At 44.5% G+C, this 21,088-nt stretch overlaps 2 protein-coding genes across 3 annotated transcripts in view; both read right to left on the reverse strand.

Moving 5' to 3' along the window:
* LOC124605815 (deoxynucleoside triphosphate triphosphohydrolase SAMHD1) overlaps positions 1-21,088 on the reverse strand; it is a 355,281-nt gene that overhangs the window by 329,407 nt on the left and 4,786 nt on the right. Inside the window, exon 1 of one of the 2 annotated variants that reach the window (XM_047137725.1) lies at positions 6,457-6,564. The exons of the other annotated variant lie outside the window; for it this stretch is intronic. The gene's annotated coding sequence lies outside the window, so the exon portion shown is untranslated. Of the gene's footprint in view, positions 1-6,456; positions 6,565-21,088 lie in introns of those variants that run through there. 2 annotated transcript variants of the gene reach the window in all.
* The window catches only part of LOC124606401 (putative mediator of RNA polymerase II transcription subunit 12), a 509,903-nt gene that overhangs the window by 83,236 nt on the left and 405,579 nt on the right, over positions 1-21,088 (reverse strand). The window lies entirely within an intron of this gene.

Raw genomic sequence — 21,088 nt, forward strand, 5'->3', positions numbered from 1 at the left:
CAGTTACCGGCGTTCGAGACAAACCGTCGTGTGTGCGGCCAGCGTGGCTGCAGGAAAACGGTCGTTTTTGGAGCCAGAAGGCAGACACTATCTTAACCAAAATTCTAACTTCTCTCCAGTTTTGGAAAAGCTGCAAATCATCCACCAATGACTACTGATTCCGAGCGCCGGCCAAGCACTAGATGAGTTTTGCCAATATTGAGTACGAAATTTAAAGATTTCGGCAGAGCGTCTACATGAGGTATACTATTTGTTTCACTTTTTGACTGGGACAAGGGCACAATCTAACAGTCATCTTAAGCCACGTTCGAAAGTAACCGATGAGACGCTTTTTCTTTCAGTTCCCACGGTAGGCTCCCAACCCTCACTTTTTTCAGTAAAGGTGACATTCCTTCCCGTAGCCCTCGAGACTGCACGAGCACTTGCTAGCCGGCGTACGCGCTACCTCCCGGCGCGTTAACATGACCAGCCCCGATCCAGGGGAGATAGTGTGGGTGGAGCCAGCTCCGGCCCTGAAGCCCACTTTTAGCTACACATTTATGTTGTTGTTGTTGCCTTCAGTCCTGAGACTGGTTTGATGCAGCTCTCCATGCTACTCTATCCTGTGCAAGCTTCTTCATCTCCCAGTACTTACTGCAACCTACATCCTTCTGAATCTGCTTAATGTATTCATCTCTTGGTCTCCCTCTACAATTTTTACCCTCCACGCTGCCCTCCAATGCTAAATTTGTGATCCCTTGATGCCTCAGAACATGTCCTACCAACTGGCCCCTTCTTCTTGTCACGTTGTGCCACAAACTCCTCTTCTCCCCAATTCTGTTCAGTACCTCATTAGTTATGTAATCTACCCACCTAATCTTCAGCATTCTTCTGTAGCACCACATTTCGAAAGCTTCTATTCTCTTCTTGTCCAAACTATTTATCGTCCATGTTTCACTTCCATAAATGGCTACACTCCATACAAATACTTTCAGAAACGACTTCTTGACACTTAAATCTATACTCGATGTTAACAAATTTCTCTTCTTCAGAAACGCCTTCCTTGCCATTGCCAGTCTACATTTTATATCCTCTCTACTTCGACCATCATCAGTTATTTTGCTCCCCAAATAGCAAAACTCCTTTACTACTTTAAGTGCCTCATTTCCTAATCTAATACCCTCAGCATCACCCGACTTAATTTGACTACATTCCATTATCCTCGTTTTGCTTTTGTTGATGTTCATCTTGTATCCTCCTTTCAAGACACTGTCCATTCCGTTCAACTGCTCTTCCAAGTCCTTTGCTGTCTCTGACAGAATTACAATGTCATCGGCGAACCTCAAAGTTTTTATTTCTTCTCCATGGATTTTAACACCTATTCCGAATTTTTCTTTTGTCTCCTTTACTGCTTGCTCAATATACAGATTGAATAACATCGGGGAGAGGCTACAACCCTGTCTCACTCCTTTCCCAACCACTGCTTCCCTTTCATGCCCCTCGACTCGTATAACTGCCATCTGGTTTCTGTACAAATTGTAAATAGCCTTTCGCTCCCTGTATTTTACCCCTGCCACCTTCAGAATTTGAAAGAGAGTATTCCAGTCAACATTGTCAAAAGCTTTCTCTAAGTCTACAAATGCTAGAAACGTAGGTTTGCCTTTCCTTAATCTATTTTCTAAGATAAGTCGTAGGGTCAGTATTGCCTCACGTGTTCCAACATTTCTGCGGAATCCAAACTGATCCATTCGCCTGTAAACAATTCGCGTTAGTATTTTGCAGCTGCGACTTATTAAACTGATAGTTCGGTAATTTTCACACATGTCAACACCTGCTTTCTTCTTGAAGTCTGAGGGTATTTCGCCTGTTTCATACATCTTGCTCACCAGATGGTAGAGTTTTGTGAGGACTGGCTCTCCCAAGGTTGTCAGTAGTTCCAATGGAATGTTGTCTACTCCGGGGGCCTTGTTTCGAGTCAGGTCTTTCAATGCTCTGTCAAACTCTTCACGCAGTATCGTATCTCCCATTTCATCTTCATCTACATCCTCTTCCATTTCCATAATATTGTCCTCAAGTACATCGCCCTTGTATAGGCCCTCTATATACTTCTTTCACCTTTCTGCTTTCCCTTCTTTGCTTAGAACTGGGTTTCCATCTGAGCTCTTGATATTCATACAAGTGACTCTTTTCTCCAAAGGTCTCTTTAATTTTCCTGTAGGCAGTATCTATCTTACCCCTAGTGAGATAAGCCTCTACATCCTTACATTTGTCCTCTAGTCATCCCTGCTTAGCCATTTTGCACTTCCCGTCGATCTCATTTTTGAGACGTTTGTATTCCCTTTTGCCTGCTTCATTTACTGCGTTCTTATATTTTCTCCTTTCATCAATTAAATTCAATATTTCTTCTGTCACCCAAGGATTTCTACTAGCCCTCATCTTTTTACCTATTTGATCCTCTGCTGCCTTCACTACTTCATCCCTCAGAGCTACCCATTCTTCTTCTACTGTATTTCTTTCCCCCATTACTATCAATTGTTCCCTTATGCTCTCCCTGAAACAATGTACAACCTCTGGTTTAGTCAGTTTATTCAGGTCCCATCTCCTTAAATTCCCACCTTTTTGCAGTTTCTTCAGTTTTAATCTACAGTTCATAATCAATAGATTGTGGTCAGAGTCCACATCTGCCCCTGGAAATGTCTTACAATTTAAAACCTGGTTCCTAAATCTCTATCTTACCATTATATATTCTATCTGCTACCTTTTAGTATCTCCAGGATTCTTCCATGTATACAACCTTCTTTTATGATTCTTGAACCAAGTGTTAGCTATGATTAAGTTATGCTCTGTGCAAAATTCTGCCAGACGGCTTCCTCTTTCCTCTTTTCTGACATTTATAGCCGTGCCAAAGGCCGGGCACTTCCATCCCACCGCCGTCTATCTTCTAAGCTGATGTGACGAATAGACGGGGAAATACAGCTTCTCGCATCAGATGTGAACAGCTAATTCAGTTCCTAGCCTGACCGTAGGCAATGTGTGAAATTGCACATGCATTTTACAAGTAGTAAAACGAATTATGAAAAAAAAAACATCTCAGTTACCATTAATTATGTTAATAGACATGGGGAGTAATATGAGAGCATGAAAATGTGAATAAAAATATGTATGTGGGGCTACATGAATAATTAAACAATCTTACAATATCAACAAAGTTAAAGAATGTACAAGAATTTGACGCAAAATAAAAATACGAGCCACGCGGGGTAGCCGTGCGATCTGGGGCGCCTTGTCACGGTCCGCGCGGCACCCCTCCCCCTCCGTCGGAGGTTCGAGTCCTCCCTCAGGCATGGGTGTGTGAGTTGTCCTTAGTGTAAGTTAGTCCAAGTTAGATTAAATAGTGCGTAAGCTTAGGGACCGATGGCCTCAGCAGTTTGGTCCCATAAGACCTTACGACAAATTTTAAAAAATAGGAATGCCACGGAATAAAGTATTTCAACTGGCACAAAATTTGGAAGAATATACACGACCCGCTGTTACCCACCAATCCAAGGGTTAAGTGGTGCTACGTTATCACCAGAAAATTCCGAACGAACTGAAGACTACACTCCATTCATCTGGCAGATTATCCGCTGTGCGCCCTCTGCAGTCTAATTGGCACCGAAGAACATCAATTTATCAGTGGCACATGTAAACAACTTACAGCTATCAGAAAAACATTAGCCATGACAGCACCGATGAGCCTTACCCCAGAATGAAGAAACCGTTTGAAGAGGGAAGAAACAATGGTTTCCAGAATGTGTGGACAAGGGGCAGAAACACTAAGTAACCTGCACGCCAATTTTATAAAGAAAATACTGTTTTTAATCTAAAACCACCAAAGATGTACAAACGGTCATGCAAAAAAGTATTCATACATAGTTGTTCATGGACAATAACAGTATTTCTTAGAACTAGACATCAGAACCAGAGGTGTTCTTTGGTAAGCTAATAGTATGAGGCTTCCTTCATAATCTGTGCATTTAGAAGGGTTAACTATAAAGCCTTCTGCAAAGAATACACAAAAACTCTGTACCAGCGGGCTTCACACAGCGAAGAAAAAGTATTCATACACTACAAAAAATGTAAATATACGTAGAAAAGACTAACGAATCATTTGCAGCAAGGAACGCCTTCTGTGGCAAGCTGCACCTCACGCATGTTGCTTCTGATACCTTGTGAATGCCGTGCAACAGCAAAATGGGCCGCGAAGAGTAGGAAACAACTGTAGAGGAAAGACAAATTTTTTATCTCCCAATATACGGAGGTAAAATTATTTTCAGAAATGGTTGATATTATTGGATGAAGACGGGAAACTGTGCAGTGCATAGCGTCGCGATTTAGAGATAAAAAAAATCCTGGTTAATAGCGAAAGAAAAGGACCGCAGAAGCTAATGCAAGCAGAACGAAATATGTTAATAAGGGTGGTCAAAAAGATTCTAAATTGATACATTGTCTACGCTTGTTACAGATTAGTTCGGGAAGGAAACAACATCAAGGGCTGTTCTCTATGTTTTAAGTAGTGCAGGTTATGGAGCTAGGGTACTTAGAAGAAAACCATACATCAGCAAGAAGGGCAAGAAGTTGAGACTTGAATTTGCTCGAGAGCATATAAGCAAGAACACAAGTTTCTGGGACAAGGCACAGTTCATGGATGAAAGTAAATTTAAATATTTGAAAACGATTGCAGAATTTTGGTGCGGAGACGACGAAACAGTGGGCTGGACCTCAAACACACACGACCCACAGTAAAGGACAGTGACGAAGGAATTACGATATGCGGATGTGTGGCTACATTTGGTGTTGCACGACTCGTTTTTATTGAAGGTAAAGATGGATAGGTTTCAGTAGTTAGGTATCCTAAAGTAAAATCTGCAAAAATGTGTTGATAGCTTGAGTTTAAGCACAGATTCCTACTTTTAAGAAGACAATAGCCTCCAAGGATACAGCGAAATTGTTCGTCTGTGGTGGTGGTTGTTGCATACTCCCCATATTCTCAAGTTTCCAACTGACCTTAAACCACTTGAATATCTATGGAGTAAGCTGGAAAGAATGGTCAGAAAACATGATACACGAGGAAAGACTGCTCTAAAACAATGTCTACAACAAGAGTGACAAAAGATAAGCTAGAGACTAGCAAAAGTCTTTTTTTTTTTGTTTAACAAACGTATTCGCCAACCAGCTGTGTTTGTCGAGAAGTTATTTTATTTTTCTACCGGTTTCAGAAATTCAATATGCCATCTTCAGGTCCCACACGCACTTCTCAAAAATTATCGACATTGGCATAGGGGGCACATATTGAACTGCCGAAACTGGTAGCGAAAACAAAATAAGTTCTCACTTTGCACAGCTGTTTGGTGAATATCTTTGTTGAATATTTAACCAGCCGGCTGCAGTGGCCGAGTGGTTCTAGGCGCTTCAGTCCGGAACCGCGCGACTGCTACGGCCGCAGGTTCGAATCCCGCCTCTTATGGAGGTGTGTGATGTCCTTAGGTTAGTTAGGTTTAAGTAGTTCTAAGTTCTAGGGGACTGATGACCTCAGATGTTCAGTCGCATAGTGCTCAGAGCCATTTGTACCATTTGAATATTTAACCAGCCGCTGCCCCACGTCCACAATGGATCAACAGCGACATTACCAGAAAACTCGTTCATGTCATGCCAAAGACTTTAACAGAAATGATATATAGGAGACGTGTTTAATATTGTCATTATATTTATGTACAAATGGCTCCGAGCACTATGGTACTTAACATCTATGGTCATCAGTCCCCTAGAACTTAGAACTACTTAAACCTAACTAACCTAAGGACATCACACAACAACCAGTCATCACGAGGCAGAGAAAATCCCTGACCCCGCCGGGAATCGAACCCGTGAACCCGGGCGCGGGAAGCGAGAACGCTACCGCACGACCACGAGCTGCGGACTATTTATGTACAACGTAATTTTATTTGTATGTGTGAATTCTTTTCCCCCGCTGTGTGCAGCCAGCTGATAAAGAATTATGTTCTTTTTGCAGAAAGCTAATTTGTTAGTCAATCCTATATGTACAGATTAGGAAGGAAGCTCCATACTGTTGGGTTACCAAATAACATCTATGGTTGCGATCTTTAGTTTCTTTAGTTCTAACAAATAATATTATTCTGCATGATCTACGGTGTATGAATACTTTTTCCATGACTGTATGTATTCATATTCGCAGAATGATCGCGGGGGACGCTTTATAACAGAGTGAGACGCGTCTGGTATAAAATTCTCTTTAACCAATTACAGTAGGTTTAAGACGGAGACACAATGACAACTGATTTAACAGCAGCTGCGTAAGATGACAATGCAAACAAACATGTAACCTGTACAGTTCTTCAGTAGAGCTACAGTAGTGGTTTGATGTTTGTGGGATGTGGCCCTGACGGGAGCAGCAGATAATCTCGCCGGCCTGTTTACCGTGTTGGATGTCGTCGTAACGTCGCTGCTATCACGGGCAGGTCCTCGCTTCTTCCAGACGCCGGGGCCTTACTGCGCAGTAAACAAGCTCGCGCACGAGCCTCTCCAACCGCCGTGTCGCTCCCACTGCCGACAGCTGGCCCCACTCTGACCTCGCCTGGCGCTTCGCTCACTTCCGCGCAGAGCTGTCCTTCCATTTTTTGTCCTGTCGCTGGAATTCTCTGCCTTCCACCCACTGCCCCTAGATGGCACAAGGGTGGTTTAGGGATGACTCCAAAGGCAGAAAGACCAACAATGCTACATGCTTGCACAGGAGGAATAGCGGTTATCAGCGAAACAACCGGTTTTCGGTTGGATTTTTTTTTTCAACGCCAGTTTAACCGGACTGTTAAAACTGCTCGAAATAACCAATTTTCGGTTTTTCCAATTATTTCATGTAATGAACTACAAATCGAACAAAGATTGAAACATTTTGACACCCTCAGTTTCAAGATGAAAAGAATTAAAATATCCTATAGGCAAATAAAAGAAAATTTAGTCCGCCCACCGATACTTTTCTCGAAATGATGTAAGTGGTTGACAACTATAAAAAATTACCAGTATTCTCCTATTGATTCTGAATGTTGGAAACTCTGCTCAAAAATCATATTGTAATTGGGGACGATGATGATGATGATGATGATGATTTGTGGGACGCTCAACATCGTGGTGATCAGCGTCCACACAAGTTCCAAATCTGTCCATTTCCAGTCTCGACACTTCGCGAATGATGATGAGATTCAAATTTGGCGCCGAACTCTCTGGTGAACAAATGAACACTGACTGGGCTGGGACACGCAACAAACCACAATCACACTGTCTTTTGGTGAAGTGAAAAGTGTTTTTACTATGTTATTTGTGGAAAATACTTGTTATAGTTACGTGTGCATCACAACACCTCAGCATGATGCAGGCAATGGAAGTGCTTGCCACACGAAAACTTAAGAAAAAACGAATATAGGCGAGAAAACATCGCGACAAACTAAAATACATTCTAGAAAATAGGTTAACTCCCAGCAAAAAAACTTTCTCATCAACATCGTTGGCAACGGAACGTCCTTACAAAGAAATCTCTTACATGCAAATTAAGCAAGGAGGGTCAGAAAGCCAAAGGGTCAGTGATTCAAGCAATGAACCCGTTAAGTGCTCGCAATACGTATGCCATTTCAGTATGGACAAATAGGATATTAGACAGCAGATTCTTAGATGTCGTGAACAATGCAAAGAAATTCGGACAATGCGAAGAGCAGAGCTCTGTCGCATACAAATTTGCTTCGAGAAGTGAAGGAACTCTTCGAAGGCACTTAAGTGTTCTAGCGAAAAATAATACACTGGAATTTAATCAGCAAGTGGTTTATTTGTCGATAAGTACATTCCGGCGCAATACATTTTGACTAAATACTGAAAAAATAACGATGTGAGATTAGTACTGTGGAATTCTTGTGATGCCGACGATTGCACACGTTTTGTTTACCGATCGCCCTGCACTTACTTGTTACAAAACAAAAATTTGTCTTCTTCAGCTACGGCAGTAAAGCACTAGCGAATGAAGTTCGTAGAGAACCATCTCACTTCATCGTTAGCTCTTAAAAGTAAATTCTGGCAAAGAAAAGAATTTCTTTCTTGCGTGAAGCTGGGCGTGGAGCTACGCTGGTGTGCAAAACTTAAAAACAAAAGTACACTACTGGCCATTAAAATTGCTACACCAAGAAGAAACGCAGATGATAAACGGGCATTTATTGGACAAATATATTAAACTAGAACTGACATGTGATTGCGTTTTCACGCAATTTGGGTGCATAGATCATGAGAAATCAGTACCCAGAACAACCACCTCTGGCCGTAATAACGGCCTTGATACCCCTGGGCATTCAGTCATACAGATCTTGGATGGGGTGTACAGGTACAGCTGCCCATGCAGCTTCAACACGATACCACAGTTCATCAAGAGTAGTGACTGGCGTATTGTGACGCGTCAGTTGCTCGGCCACCATTGACAAGACTTTTCAGTTGGTGAGAGATCTGGAGAATGTGCTGGCCATGGCAGCAGTCGAACATTTTCTGTATCCAGAAAGGCCCGTACAGGACCTGCAACATGCGGTCGTGCATTATCCTGCTGAAATGTAGGGTTTCGCAGGGATCGAATGAAGGGTAGAGCCACGGGTCGTAACACATCTGAAATGTAACGCCCACTGTTCAAAGTGCCGTCAATGTGAACAAGAGGTGATCGAGACGTGTAACCAATGGCACCCCATACCATCATGCCGTGTGATACGCCAGTATGGCAATGACGAATACACGCTTCCAATGTGCGTTCACCGCGATGTCGCCAAACACGGATGCGACCATGATGATGCTGTAAACAGAACCTGGATTCATCCGAAAAAAAACGATGTTTTGCTATTCGTGCACCCAGGTTCGTCGTTGAGAACACCATCGCTGGCGCTCCTGTCTGTGATGCAGCGTCAGGGGTAACCGCAGCCATGGTCACCGAGCTGATACTCCATGCCGCTGCAAACGTCGTCGAACTGTTCGTGCAGATGGTTGTTGCCTTCAATCGTCCCCATCTGTTGACTCAGGGATCGAGACGTGGCTGCACGATCCGTTACAGCCATGCGGATAAGATGCCTGTCATCTCGACTGCTAGTGATACGAGGCCGTTGGGATCCAGCACGCCGTTCCGTACTACCCTCCCGAACCCACCGATTCCATATTCTGCTAACAGTCATTGGGTCTCGACCAACGCGAGCAGCAGTGTCGCGACACGATAAACCGCACTCGCGATAGACTATAACCCGACCTTTACCAAAGTCGGAAACGTGATGGTACTCTTTTCTCCTCCTTACACGAGGCATCACAACAACGTTTCACCAGGCAGCGGCAATCAACTGCTGTTTTTGTATGAGAAATCGGTTGGAAACTTTCCTCGTGTCAGCACGTTGAAGGTGTCGCCACCGGCGCCAACCTTGTGTGAATGCTCTGAAAAGCTAATCATTTGCATATCACAGCATCTTCTTCCTGTCGGTTAAATTACGCGCCTGTAGCACGTCATTTTCGTGGTGTAGCAATTTTAAGGGCCAGTAGTGTATTTCACTGAAACAGCAAAGTAGTTTGGACCATATTTGGAAAGAAATTACAGTTATACAGAAGGTAACAATAGAAATGTCGTTTCAGTTTGCCTCTTTGCTTATTTCTTTCAAAGCCAATAATTACACCCAGGTCACAGTATTTGTGATTATCTGCTCGACATTACAAATGGTCATTAGTACGACGCGTCGCTACCACGGACAGCAGTGCATGGCTCGGCTACGCACTCTCGTGCTGCCCGCAAGGTTGGTAAGGCTTTCTTGTGGTAGGGCGTTCCCTTCCTCCACCAGCGTAGCTGACAACTGCTGCGTGGTCGTCGCTGGAATACGTCTCCCCAACGCATCGCACACGTTCTCGGTGGGATTTAATTCCAGAGAACGGGCACGCCAATGACTTCATCGATATCCTGTCGTTCCAAGGGCTGCTCCACCTGCGCTGTGCGATGACGTCGCGAGCGCATTGTCACCCATAAAAACGAAGCCAGAGCCGAATGCACTCCTGAAAAGACGCACATGGAGAAGGACTAGAGTGTCACAGTAACGATGACCGGTTAATCTTCCAAGATTTGGAGGTCAATAGCTCCCATACAACGTTGCGAAATTGCGTGCTTATGGAATATCGTCTCAGTTATGTGAGTGGCTTTGTGATTTCCTGTCAGAGAGGTCACAGTTCGTAGTAATTGATAGAAAGTCATGGAGTAAAACAGAAGTGATTTCTGGCGTTCCCCAAGGTAGTGTTGCAGGACGTTTGCTGTTCCTTATCTATATAAACGATTTTGGAGACAATCTGAGCAGCCGTCTTCGGTTGTTTGCAGATGACGCTGTCGTTTATCGACTAATAAAGTCATCAGAAGATCAAAACAAACTGCAAAACGATTTAGGAAAGATATCTGAATGGTGCGAAAAGTGGCAGTTGACCCTAAATAACGAAAAGTGTGAGGTCATCCACTCAAACTTCGGTTACACGATAAATCAGTCTAATTTAAAAGCCGTAAATTCAACTAAATACGTAGGTATTACAATCACGAACAACTTAAATTGGAAGGAACACACAGAAAATGTTGTGGGAAAGGCTAACCAAACACTACGTTTTATTCGCAGGACACTTGGAAAATGTAACAGACCTACTAACGAGACTGTCCGTCCTCTTTCAGAAAACTGCTGCGCGGTGTGGGATCCTTACCAGATAGGACTGACGGAGTACACCGAAAAAGTTCAAAGAAAGGCAGCACGTTTTGTGTTATAGCGATATATGGGAGACAGTGACACAAAAGATACACGATTTGGGCTGAAAATCGTTAAAAGGAAGGCGTTTTTCGTTGCGACGGAATCTTCTCAAGAAATTCCAATCACCAAATTTCTCCTCCGAATGCGAAAATATTTTGTTGACACCGACCTACATAGGGAGGAACGATCACCACGATAAAGTAAGGGAAATTACAGCTCGTACGGAAAGATATAGGTGTTAATTCTTCCTGCGTGCTATACGAGATTGGAATAATAGAGAATTGTGAAGGTGATTGGATGAACCCTCTGCCAGGCACTTCAATGTGATTTGCAGAGAATCCATGTAGATGTATAACGTAATGCTTCATCAGATCATCTAAACCATCATGTCCGACAGTATTGAACTTACCGTCGTATGGCAAGAAGTGGAAGCACGCAATGCACCCAGTAAAAATGTCGAATATGCTAATTTTGGTGGTAAAAGCGTTGATGATGTTAGGAGACAAAGTTGCATGTGCGTACTGACAGTGCACACATACCGTTCGACGTTATTGTGACACACTGTTCCTCACCCGTGTGTATATCTTCAGGTCGAGGATGCATTTCGCCCTGACTTCGTTTTTATTGGTGACAATGCGCGACCGCATCTAACAACGCAGGTAGAGTGGCTGTTGGAACGAGAGGATATTCGGCAAAAGAATTGGGAAGACGTTTTGCAGCATGTTTACACACACACACACACACACACACACACACACACACACACACACACACACACTTGTCGACGTCTCTGCTGGAACGCCATACCACAAGAACTCATGATCAACCTTGTAGTTAGCATGGGAGCCCGCTGAAGAGCACGCAATGTCGTCCGTGGTGATCACACGCCCTATTTAGAACTAGGCTATGTCCCGCCCTTCGTAATGTCCGGGGGACCATCATAAAAAAAAAAGGCTCTGAGCACTATGGGACTCAACAGCTATGGTCATCAGACCCCTAGAACTTAGAACTACTTAAACCTAACTAACCTAAGGACATCACACAACACCCAGTCATCACGGGACCATCATAAATCACTGACTTAAGTGTAATTAACGCCTTTGAATAATAGCGTCATGTCTGACGTTTCAATGAATAATTCTTTCATTTACCTTCTATATTATGTTGTAGCAGTTATCTCCTTGTATCGACCAAGATTCATCGACCTATGTTACTTTGCCGTCACGCGACAATTATTTTCTTCCTGAAGTTTTTGCACACCAGTGTATCTCCAAGCGAATTCAGGAATTGTATGTTCACTTTCTGTGACGAAACGTAGTTGTGAAACCGACAGAAAATAGTTCATCGCCGAATTAAGCCCCCTTAAGACGTGTTCAGCCACTTCCGCTCGTGAGGGACGAGCACTGGAAACATTCGAAAATCAGAGTTCTTGTCGTTTTCCGGACACACTTGTCACTTAGGACGCATTATACAGGCAAGTAGTCACAAAAGAGGCATGGAAGAACTTTACGGTGTCTTCATATCTTACTGAAAATTAACACTCTCGGCTATCTCTTACCCAAGGAGCTACCCGCACATAGCTCGTTCTGGCGAACCCACAGTTTTTTATTTTAATAGCGAGTGACCGGACATTTTAGTGCTTTCCACATAAGGAAAGAATTACTTTGCGTGTCACGAGATGTGTCACGAAAATTCCAGGAACCCATCACAACTGGAAATCAAAACATTTGAATAAGATTTGCTTTCTCCACGCAACAAGGTGCTTTTAGCTGTCATTATCAAATGTACACATCAAAAAAAGTTTTGCATCACCTCGGCTCCGAGAGTTCCGGAACCTGTACAGAAAACTGAAATAGACATCAAGATAAACATCATTTCCGCCCTTTTTACTGCTCCTGAAAACCAAACATTACATGTTGTACCACCATACGGCGAGACCTTCAGAGGTGGTCCAGATTGCTGTACGTACCGTTACCTCTAATACCCAGTACCGCGTCCTCTTGCATTGATGCAAGCCTGTATTCGTCGTGGAGTACTATCAACAAGTTCATCAAGGCACTGTTGGTCCAGATTGTCCCACTCCTCAACGGCGATTCGGCGTAGAGCTTTCAGAGTGGTTGGTGGGTCACTTCGTCCATAAACAGCCCTTTTCAATCTACCCCACGCATGTCCGATAGGGTTCATGTCTGGAAAAAATGCTGGCCACTCTAGTCGAGCGACGTCGTTATCTTGAAGGACGTCATTCACAAGACGTGCACGATGGGGGAGCGAATTGTCGTCCATGAAGACGAATGCCTCGCCAATATGCTGCCGATATGGTTGTACTATCAGTCGGAGGATGGCATTCACGTATCGTTCAGCCGTTACGGCGCCTTCCACGATCACCAGCGGCGTACGTCGCCCCTACATAATGCCACCCCAAAACATCAGGGAACCTCCACCTCGTTGCTCTCCTGTGCGACACTCATCGATGAAGAGAACGTGATGCCTATCCTGAGTGGTCCATTCGGCATGTTGTTGCGCCCATCTGTACCGCGCTGCATAGTGTCGTGGTTGCAAAGATGGACCTCGCCATGGACGTCGGGAGTGAAGTTGCGCATCATGCAGCCTATTGCGTACAGTTTGAGTCGTAACATGACGTCCTGTGGCTGCACGAAAAGCATTATTCAACAGGTGGCGGTGCTGTCAGCGATACTCCAAGCCATAATCCGTAGGTCGCGGTCATCCACTGCAGTAGTAGCGCTTGGGCGGCCTGAGCGAGGCATGTCATCGACTGTTCCTGTCTGTCTGTATCTCCTCCATGTCCAAACAACATCGCTTTGGTTCACTCCGAGACGCTTGGACACTTCCCTTGTTGAGAGCCTTTCTTGGCACAGAGTAACAATGCGGAAGCGAGCGAACCGCAGTATTGACCGTCTAGGCATGGTTGAACTACAGACAAGAGCCACGTACCTCCTTCCTGGTGGAATGACTGGAACTGATCGGCTGTCGGACCTTCTCTGTCTAGTAGTAGGTGCTGCTCATGCATGGCTTTTTACATCTTTGGGCGGATTAGTGACATCTCTGAACAGTCAAAGGGACTGTGATCCACAGTCAACGTCTATCTTCAGGAGTTGTGGGAGCTGGGTTGAGGAAAAACTTTTTTTTATATATGTATGTAACTCTTGAGATAAGAGCAGCAGAGGCATTAGTATTTAGAGGAGTAGCGCCCGAGTATGTCGTGTGCCTGTTGGAATCATAAAAGAAATTCCAACTTTGTTTTATTTCCTTCAATTCATCTCTCTTTTTATTCAGAGGCATTACAAATTGAGATAAAATTTAGTTCATTTCACTGAAAACATCAATTACAAGTCGAACACTGTGCAGCAATGAAAGGTCATAAGTACCAATACTTAAAGCAGTGCGATTTAAAACGATAGGCCAAATCGAACAAATTTTAAAAGACTTCGGGATTTGTCCATGACTTGTGATTGGAACACAGAGACAAATACAATTTAAGTTCGTTACCGATATTGCTTTAACAATGGTACAGAAGTATTTTGTGCTTTGTGAATAAAGAAATTGTTCCATGACCCTTCCAACATTGATATTTGGCTCGAACGAAACAATGTCTGTATAACAAGTATGGTATGATATCCTAGCGATATTTAGAGGGCAAGAAACTGAGTGTATAGATTGTTCGCGAAGTTACAGACCAGTCCACTTTTCACTCCATATTGGGATTTACAGACATAGAAAGAGATATAAACTTACTTGCTGGCTTCTCAACTTGCCAACAAACGATATGGATGACCTGATGAGGTGGAAATGGCCTCTGTATTTCACTGCCCCTGAAACTATGAAAAGTACAAGGTAATTGTCTGTTAGTAGTTCGACCTCTTATGGTAAGCGGCTTTAATTGTGCAATTGGCTCCTGAACTACACTGCCGTCCAGCGAATAAAATATTCTGGCTATCCCTTTCAGACAGTGTGCTCTGATGGTTTGGGAAGTAACAGGGTTAACCCTAAATCTACAGGCTAAATTTCGAATGTTGTTCGCCACTAGCCTACCGTGGTCGAAACACAATTTTGTTTCACTTGATTTGTTAGCTTCACTTATTTTTGTCTCGACTGCACTATAAATATCTGCAGAACAGTGCAAATGTAAGCGCTTGTTTGGAAAAAAACTTGTTCCTTTCACTCACGATATCTGCCGTTAACAACTGTAGTGGCCTCTTTAACTATTCCTTCTCAAGTTCGTATCTGGTACTGCTGTGTTCTATCTCGGGCTTGTAATTTCCAACAGTGTTACACGTCAACAGTGATATGCAACAGTATGGATCGGTTTACTGATTCAGAAATGGTCTATATGCACCTCCTGCAGGCGTTCGCAGGATGCAATGGAAGGCCACATCAGTCATTTTTCCATCTGCAGTTTTCCGATGCTACAAACATGTAGGTTAAGAGTGAAGTGGGCGTTAATATTCTGAAAGCATGTACTGTGGGGTAGGGCTGGCAGTTATCGCCGAAACAAACCGGTTTTCGGTTACACCGGATTTTTCGTTTCTGGTTTAACCGGACTTAAAAACGCTCGAAATAACTGGGTTCTGAAATGACTGATTTTCGGCTTTTTATTGCTATTATTTCCAGAAATAAACGAATCTCTAACAAAGCTTAAAAAAGGTAATGAAGTTGGAAGAGAAAGAGAATTAGAACGATATGAGATCGAGGTTGTGGCAGAAGGTGAAAGTGAAGGAAACGGTCAGCTGCGACGGAGAGAGAGCGAAAGGTCAAAAGACGACAAATTTCCTGCATCGCCACTTTTGGATAGTATAAATTTTTTACCCTAAAGCAACCACAAAATTAAAGCAATAAACTTTACCGAAAGCCATATACTTCAGGTTATTTTATTTTATTACTGACGAAACCAGTTTTGGCAATTCATTTTGTCATCTTCAGGCCCCATACACATACGAAAGTGTGACCCCAACTGACTGAGTTCAGGTCACGCTTTCGTATGAATCAGTTGCACAACGATTGGGATTCACGGTATCCAGTTTTATGGCACTATACGATAAGCTCATTGATTCGAAAAAAGGCGTATGAGGCTTGAAGATGGCAAAATGAACTGCCGAAACTGGTTGGGTTCGAAATAAAATACTCGTAGCTTAAAGTATACGACTTTTGGCAAAGTTTATTGACTTGAAAAAGTACGTACCTTCCGTTGTCCCCTGGCCATAACGGACCGACAGAGAGAAAATTAAGGGATCAGTTATCCTATGTTTATAACACGTCAGTTAATAGATATATCAGCCAAATTTACCTTTTTTTCTGACGCACATTGTGAATTTGTTGTTCTTCTTTGATGTCGAAAATATACTGTGCGTCCTGTCGTTTTTAATCTTTGAAAACAAATGGAGCATTGTACTCCACTGCTTCCGCGCTTCGCAAAATACGTACAAACTAACGTGGTTTCATTCTGCGATCAAACCGTCTGAAGGCGACACGAGAAAGTACCGAATAATGGCTCTGAGCACTATGGGACTCAACTTATGAGGTTATTACTCCCCTAGAACTTAGAACTACTTAAACCTAACTAACCTAAGGACATCACACACATCCGTGCCCGAGGCAGGATTCGAACCTGCGACCGTAGCGGGCACGCGGTTCTAGACTGAAGCGCCTAGAACCGCATCGCCACACCGGCCGGCGAAAGTACCGAATAGACGAGGCGGAGCATATCTAGTTCAACACGCGTACCGTGTAGTAGCCCAGACCACACGGCAACAAGTACGTTATCGTCTCAGCAGTACTGTACAGATTCTTATGTCATGTGTTTGTTGCTAGTTTCCAACCGTCTGTGTTGTTGCTGAAATAGCATTGATGGTATTTCCCATTTTATGTAACCGCCCATTATTTAAATTTTAAGAATAAGCGTCACTCATTTGTAGTAAAAATGTTACTTAAATTGTTTATTTAAAATCAAAAATTTTTCCACCTCTGCTTTGGCAAGTTAGATGCCATTTTGTTCCCCAGTTATTAGTAAGAAATTTAGAAAACTTGTCGCAGCCGAGACCAAACAAATACCGAAAAATACCGGTTATTCAATACTGAAGTACCGGTACGGTTAACAGGTCTGTTTGCCCCATCACTGCTGTAGAGGAATGGATTAAGTTTATTTCCAAATAACGTATCCTGCAACGAGCCACCGCAGACAACAGGTTCCTTATATCAAAATACGAAATATCCCTGAACACTCTCTGAAATGATGTTGATGAGGTTCAGGTTCAGCCTCTTTACAACGTGTCCCAGGAGGATTGGTCAATATTCACGGGTGTCAGCAATGATCACTCGAAGCAAAAAGTCATGCAACTATGGGCTCTAAAATGCGTACTGCAAGGGCGATGACCGCTTGTTCAGTAGAAGAGATCTGTTTCACAGTAGCGAAGATGAACAAGTTCTCGTAGCTCTTAAGGTATGTATTTTAGAGGCCGTGTTTGCTAGCCTTTCTTGCTTCGAATTAACGTCCGTGTTATATCTCTGAAAATTGACAAATCCACCAGGGACATCCTGTATACAACATATTATGTTCAATAACTGCAATTAAAACATGCCGCAGTCAATGTTTTCTGGTGGTTTACTTTAGTTGAAAGAAATGCCAGAACTGTACATTTCATTTTAAACTTTCCCAACCGGGCTCCTCTATTCTACACCTAGCTCACTGTGTTTTTACGTTGGGCCGAGCTCTAAAACAATAAACCCTACCCACTTTCACGGAGAAACAAAAAAAAAAAGTTTGAGTCATGTGAGCCTCCAGTAGCCAGCTAAAGACATTGGGTGAAGTCTGGTTATCCTTGAGGCTAATGTGTTTGTTCAATGGCAAAACTAATCTGATTGTGGAAATAATTTTTTCGTTCATTGTGACAATACTTTGAAATGTCCGAGGTCACCAAACTATGTTTTTCGTCACCATTTCAAAAACGCGCGCCTCCTAACTAAATCGTGAACTCAGAACCCTTGCAATGACCCCAGAACCCTTGGCGTGCGTTCACTACGTCAGTTAAAACTACTTTCATGGCTCAGACTGGATATTACCTGCATATTTTACGTGCGTAAGTGCGATAACTTTCAACTTCTGGATCTCGGTAGCGAATAGTGATACTGAAAAAGTTTCAAGTTCCCTTGAGAACAACATCTTAAAAGCGTACGGGAAAAATTTCGACGATCGATCGTGACCAGAAATTATAGGCCATAACCCAAAAATCATAGCTTTTTCCAAAAATTGCCCATGAACAAATTGTGCTCTTAACTCATCTAAGGTCCACCCTAACCATACCTAGTGCAAAAGAACCAATTGCTGAATTTGTCTGGGCTGGAGAAAGTGTGTAATACAAAATTTTTAAGGCTTTTGTGGCCACTTGTTGACAAACTGCCTACTGGCTTCTGTCTCGGGTTATACGGCCGACGTTCATCTAATGATTTTTCTGACGTTTCGCCAGCACGAATGGCTGGCATTGTCAAAGCTTCACCCTCCATTGCCGGTGGTGAACTGGAGCCGAGCACGCGGCCGCAGACTATATGTGTCTGGCGCGCCAACGTCCGAGGGCTTCTCCGCGGTCATTTCCGGTGCGGTTCTCCTCTTGCTACCTGCGGATGACGTTCGCTGCAGTACGGGAAGCAAGGATCCGTTCACCTTAAGGCTTTCCAGTCCCTGTGCTTCGAATTTGACTTGGAGACTTGCAAACCTAAGGTGTGGTACAGATACGTCGATGATACTATCGTTGTGTGGAGCCATGGTGAAGAACAGCTCGGTTACTTCCTAAGACACTTGAACAGCCTCCATGCCAACATAAAATTTACCATGGAAGTAAAGGACAAAAAACTGCCATTCCTAGATGTGCTGGTCACAAGGGATGGCGAAAACCTGGGACACAGCGTGTATCGAAAACCGATACACACGGACCGATATCTGCACAAACTATCAAACCAAACCACCACTCGAGCCAGAAAAAGAGGCATGATTAATACGCTCCTATCGCGAGCAGAACGAATATGTGAGCCGCAGCACCTCAGACGCGAAATGCAACACCTGGAAAGTGTTCTGAGGAGCAATGGGTACTCCACAAATTATGTTAGAAGTGTAACAGCGCCAAACATTCGGCGTAGTAAGGAATCAGAAAAAGAAATGTCGGATACGGCCTTTCTGCCACACATTCCCAGAGTGACGGACAGAATCGGCCGTATACTGCGCAAACATGGCGTAAAGATGATTTTCAAACCGACAAGGAAGATCAAAGAGCGTCGTAGATCGGGAAAGGAGAAAAGAGACTCACTTGAAATGTTGGGAATATACCGTACACCGTGCACATGCGGAAAAGTTGATGTCGGAATGACAGGACGATCAATCAACACCAGGATCAAAGAACAGAAGCGTCATTGCATGTTGGGGCAGGCAGAGAAATCGGCCGTGACAGAGCACGCACTGAGTGAGACCATCCAAGTAATAAAATTCGCCGACACCGAAGTTCTGGCTGTGGAGAAGCACTATCACACACTCTTGCTCAGAGAAGCTGTAGAAATACAAAAACACGCCAACGGCTTCAATAAGAAAGAGGAAATCCTTAAGGTAAACGGATCCTGGCTTCCCGTGCTGCAGCGAACGACCTTCGCAGGTAGCAAGAGGAGAACCGCACCGGAAATGACTGCGGAGAAGCCCTCGGACGTTGGCGCGCCAGGTACATATAGACTGCGGCCGCGAGCTCGGCTCCAGTTCACCACCGGCAATGGAGGATGAAGCTTTGACAATGACAGCCACTCGTGCTGGCGAAACGTCAGAAAAATCATTAGATGAACGTCGGCCGAAGAACCCGAGACAGAAGCGAATAGGCAGTTTGTCAAAGTGTGTAATGTTTACAGAATGAGATTTTCACTCTGCAGCGGAGTGTGGCTGATCTGAAACTTCCTGGCAGATTAAAACTGTGGGCCGGACCGAGACTCGAACTCGGGACCTTTGCCTTTCGCAGGCAAATGCTCTACCATCTGAGCTACCCAAATTTTTAATTTTGATCCTACTGCATCATACACTCCTGGAAATTGAAATAAGAACACCGTGAATTCATTGTCCCAGGAAGGGGAAACTTTATTGACACATTCCTGGGGTCAGAAACATCACATGATCACACTGACAGAACCACAGGCACATAGACACAGGTAACAGAGCACGCACAATGTCGGCACTAGTACAGTGTATAGCCACCTTTCGCAGCAATGCAGGCTGCTATTCTCCCATGGAGACGATCGTAGAGATGCTGGATGCAGTCCTGTGGAACGGCTTGCCATGCCATTTCCACCTGGCGCCTCAGTTGGACCAGCGTTCGTGCTGGACGTGCAGACCGCGTGAGACGACGCTTCATCCAGTCCCAAACATGCTCCATGGGGGACAGATCCGGAGATCTTGCTGGCCAGGGTAGTTGACTTACACCTTCTAGAGCACGTTGGGTGGCACGGGATACATGCGGACGTGCATTGTCCTGTTGGAACAGCAAGTTCCCTTGCCGGTCTAGGAATGGTAGAACGATGGGTTCGATGACGGTTTGGATGTACCGTGCACTATTCAGTGTCCCCTCGACGATCACCAGTGGTGTACGGCCAGTGTAGGAGATCGCTCCCCACACCATGATGGCGGGTGTTGGCCCTGTGTGCCTCGGTCGTATGCAGTCCTGATTGTGGCGCTCACCTGCATGACGCCAAACACGCATACGACCATCATTGGCACCAAGGCAGAAGCGACTCTCATCGCTGAAGACGACACGTCTCCATTCGTCCCTCCATTCACGCCTGTCGCGACACCACTGGAGGCGGGCTGCACGATGTTGGGGCGTGAGCGGAAGACGGCCTAACGGTGTGCGGGACCGTAGCCCAGCTTCATGGAGACGGTTGCGAATGGTCCTCGCAGATACCCCAGGAGCAACAGTGTCCCTAATTTGCTGGGAAGTGGCGGTGCGGTCCCCTACGGCACTGCGTAGGATCCTACGGTCTTGGCGTGCATCCGTGCGTCGCTGCGGTCCGGTCCCAGGTCGACGGGCACGTGCACCTTCCGCCTACCACTGGCGACAACATCGATGTACTGTGGAGACCTCACGCCCCACGTGTTGAGCAATTCGGCGGTACGTCCACCCGGCCTCCCGCATGCCCACTATACGCCCTCGCTCAAAGTCCGTCAACTGCACATACGGTTCACGTCCACGCTGTCGCGGCATGCTACCAGTGTTAAAGACTGCGATGGAGCTCCGTATGCCACG

Source organism: Schistocerca americana, chromosome 3 (assembly GCF_021461395.2).
Source record: "Schistocerca americana isolate TAMUIC-IGC-003095 chromosome 3, iqSchAmer2.1, whole genome shotgun sequence".
Classification (NCBI taxonomy): domain Eukaryota; kingdom Metazoa; phylum Arthropoda; class Insecta; order Orthoptera; family Acrididae; genus Schistocerca; species Schistocerca americana.